A 4044-nucleotide genomic window follows, 5' to 3' on the forward strand; every position below is an offset into this window, starting at 1 on the left:
GCCCGGTTAAGCATCAGGGATTTTATTACTCTGCAAGAGAAGGGAAGAATGCCTATCAGGGGTAAGAAGCAATCTCTGTCTGGGGTGCAAACATGAACAGTTCTTGGTCCTTTCCTAAAAGCTGCTTACTTTAATGGGAGAAAACCAAAGTAAAAATAGGTAATTACACATATTTTTTGCAACTCCGTGCCATCATTTACCCCAACACTTTTACAGTCTAACACTTTCATTCTCTTAACTTTCTTTTGTCTCCTTTCCCTCTGCCTATGCTCGTCAACTGTTAAAAAACAAAATTCAACTGAGTGAATTTCAAAGATCTTATTGGCTTTATTCAACGATTCATGAATCAGGCAGCATCCAATCTAGCAGATAGAAAAAAGCTCTGAGGACCCGTACAAAATGAAAGGCTTTTTATAGGCAGAAGGAAGCAGGAACAAAAGAGTTATACTGGGCAAAAAAGCAGGTTGGTCATGGCAAGGTTGCTTTCCTTCAGGAGACAGCAAGGGACTTAAAGGCGCATTTCTTAACTAGTGGTGATCAGGAGAATCCTGACTGACTGGTTTAAGATTCCATTTCTAGGAAAGCTGAAGCTAGTTTTCAGTCTGGTGACGTGGGGATTAGCATAAATGACTTCTTTTGGGGCCTGTTGGTTTGTTTTTTAACACCCTTTACCAAAACCCCAAAATAACTGCTCCCCCCAAAAAAAGGCCCCACCTCACTTTCTCTTGATCTTTTTGCTCCTCTGCTTACTTCCTTAATTTTTATTCTTTTTTTTAAATTGTAAGGCAATTTTATTTATAATAACTTTTTTTCTAACACCTTTATTCTTGACCTGTCTTGGCTGTATCTGATGCTGTTTACTATCTCCTTGAAATACTCTCCTTCCTTGTCTTCTGTGTCCGTGTAACACTCTGGTTTTCTGCTTCTTTGTCTCCTTTGCTGGCTTTTCCTCCACTGTCCTAAATAAAAGAACTTCCTAGACCAAGCTCCTTCCTAGTCCTTTCTTTCCCCATCTGTTTTGGAATCGTATCTACTGTTTGGTCACAGTCATCACTTCAGAGCAAATGAATAACACATCTCTATGCATAAAGCAAAATCACCACCATAAACCAAAATCTCATGGATGTCAGCCTCATGTTTTCTGCTGCTTATGGGATATTTCCATCAAGATTCTCTTAAAGCAAGACAATTTCCACTAGCCAAACTCATCTTGCCCCCACCTGAAAATCCTCTCTTCACCAACCTCCTCTCCTCCTAACACCATTCAGAAACTGGGTCCTAGTTTGACCCCCTGTGTATGTCACTGGAATAATTCACCCTTTACAACTTGGAAGTCGTCTTTTCCCCTCCCTGGACCCTCACTTCTCACGTCGTCCATGTAAACATAACTTGCTGATCATATAGTATTCTTGCTACTCAATGTCTTGCCTGTGCTATTGTGATGCCCCTCTCTTCATCTTTCCTTTACATTGTTTTTCACTGCCTGTCTTCATATAATATGAGTTGCATCAGCTTAATCTACTAAAAAGCCTTCAGTAACAGTCTGTTATCTATCAGTGAGTCAGATCTCTTTGGTCTACTATTCCAAGGTAGGCATTCCATTCCATGGTCTCAAATTCCTATGTTTTCTGCAACATCCCTTTAAGACAAATTAGACTAATTGCTGCTACCTGAATGGGTCCTCTACTCTCCTATCTCTGCCGCTATGTGTATTTACCTGGATTATTACTTCTTCCTGATAATCCTTCCTGTTTCACCCATCATTTCCCCTGATGAGATCTTATCCATCTTTTAAGATCCAGTTAAAATGTAACATCCTTCATGAAGGCTTTCTGAACTATTAGCCACGAATACCTTCAGAATCAGGGACGGTCTTTATGTCACTAGTGTCTAGCATAGTTCTGGACTCATTAAGTTGCTCAACAGCTGTTGACTTAATGAGTCATCATTAGCTGAGTGTAATCTCTGTCTCCTCCGGATCACCAGAATACCCTGTACTTCTCTTAGGGCTCTTGTCATATTACATCTTTTACTTCATTTATTTGTATCCATAGCTTTGAGCCCTTGGGATAGTAAAGAATTTTGCAAAGAACAGATGATTCATCAGTATTAATTAAATGAATGAACTCTAGGAGGCATTAAAGTAGGGAGGGTGCTGGGTTGTTAATCAGAAAATTTGCTCAAATGGTTAAAACTGGAGCTAAGGAGAAAAGGGAACCCTCCCACACTGTTGGTGGGAATGTAAATTGATGTAGCCACTATGGAAAACAGCATGGAGGTTTCTCAAAAAACTGAAAATAGAACTACCATAAGATACAGCAATTCCACTGCTGGGTATATATCCGAAAGAAACAAAAACACTGATTCGAAAAGATACATGTGCTCCAATGTTCATAGCAGCATTATTTACAATTGCCAAGATATAGAAGCAACAGATAAATGGATAAAGAAGTCGTGGTATATGTATATAAAGTGGAATACTACTCAGCCATAAAAAAGAATGAAATTTTGCCATTTGCAGTAACACAGATGGACTTGGAGGGCATTATGCTAAGTGAAATAAGTCAGACAGAGAAAGACATACTGTATGATGTCACTCAGATGTGGCATCTAAAAAATACAATAAACTAGTGAATATAACAGAAAAGAAGTAGACTCGAAGATGTAGAGAACAAACTAGTGGTTACCAGTGGAGAGAGGGAAGAGGAGAGGGACAATACAGGGGTAGAGGGAGGGAAAAAGGGTTATTATGGGATTATATGAAATCATGTGTGTGAAACTTTCGAAAATTGTAAAGCACTATAGAATTTAAAGGATCTTTCACTCTATTAAAAAAAAAAACAACTAAGCAGTGCCTGGAATAAAGTAAGAATCAAATACATCTTAAATGTGTGAATCCAAGAATAAAATTTAGAATATCTCATAAAGTGAATGGACTATAATCCTCCTTGAGTATTGAGCAGTAAGAATAATGCATAAATTTTTTTTTTCAAGAAATACACAGAAGAAAATGTTAATCATGGGTTCAGGGTTAGGAAGCAGAGGTACTTTTCCTTTTCAATTTTATACTTTTAAGCATTGTTTGAATTTTTTATCATGTACTGTGTTCATTTTTATTTGAATATTTTATTTTTATTTTTTCTTCTAATTTTATTGAGATATAATTGACATATAGCACTGTATAAGTTTAAGGTGTACAGCACAATGATCTGACTTCACTTATGATTACCACAATAAGTTTAGTGGACATCCATCATCTTATACAGATACAAAATTAAAGAAACTAGAAAGGAGATATTTTTTCCTCATGATGAGAATTCTTAGGATTTACTCCCTATACAATTTTCGTATATAACATACAGCAGTGTTAATTATATTTATCATGTACATTACATCCCTCATAGTTATCTTTTTTTTTTTTTTTTTTACAGTAGGTCCTTGTTGGTTATCTATTTTAAATATAGCAGTGTGTACATGTCAATCCCAAACTACCAATCTATCCCTCTCCTCCCTCCCCCCCGGTAACCATAAGTTCATTGAATAAATATGTTAATTACAAAAATAAAAAACTTTAAAAGGACTTAAAAAAAACAGGTGCTGAGAATTAATTTTTTTGAGATTATATTCTATAACCTTTCCACCCCCCACTAGGCTGTGTGATTCTTGGAGACAAGGTCCTTTAAACTCTGTGCACCCAGGACATTTTCTGGCACTTAATATTCGCTCAATTAAATGTTGGTTCAACAGAATTGTCTGGGCAATGGTAGGGATGGTGGAGTGGTGGTGGTAGGGGTGGTGGAATGGTGGTGGTGTGATTCTCTAAGGGAGGAGTGGGGGATAGGTTAGGTGGCCAATGGGACTGTAGCACTGTTGGGAGGAGCCATCAGTTCAGACTCTTCCTGACAGAGCAGTGAGCCTCATGTTCTTAAGAGTCTCTTAATGTGCTTTTCAAAGGGAAAGGGCAGGAGGCAATACTGCTTGGAGGAAATTCCAGGGATCAAAAGAGAAAAGAGGGCTTCCCTGGTGGCGCAGTGGTTGAGAATC

This window comes from Aethalodelphis obliquidens, unplaced genomic scaffold (assembly GCF_003676395.1).
Source record: "Aethalodelphis obliquidens isolate GAN/ISIS:26980383/991018 unplaced genomic scaffold, ASM367639v1 scaffold36, whole genome shotgun sequence".
NCBI lineage: Eukaryota > Metazoa > Chordata > Mammalia > Artiodactyla > Delphinidae > Aethalodelphis > Aethalodelphis obliquidens.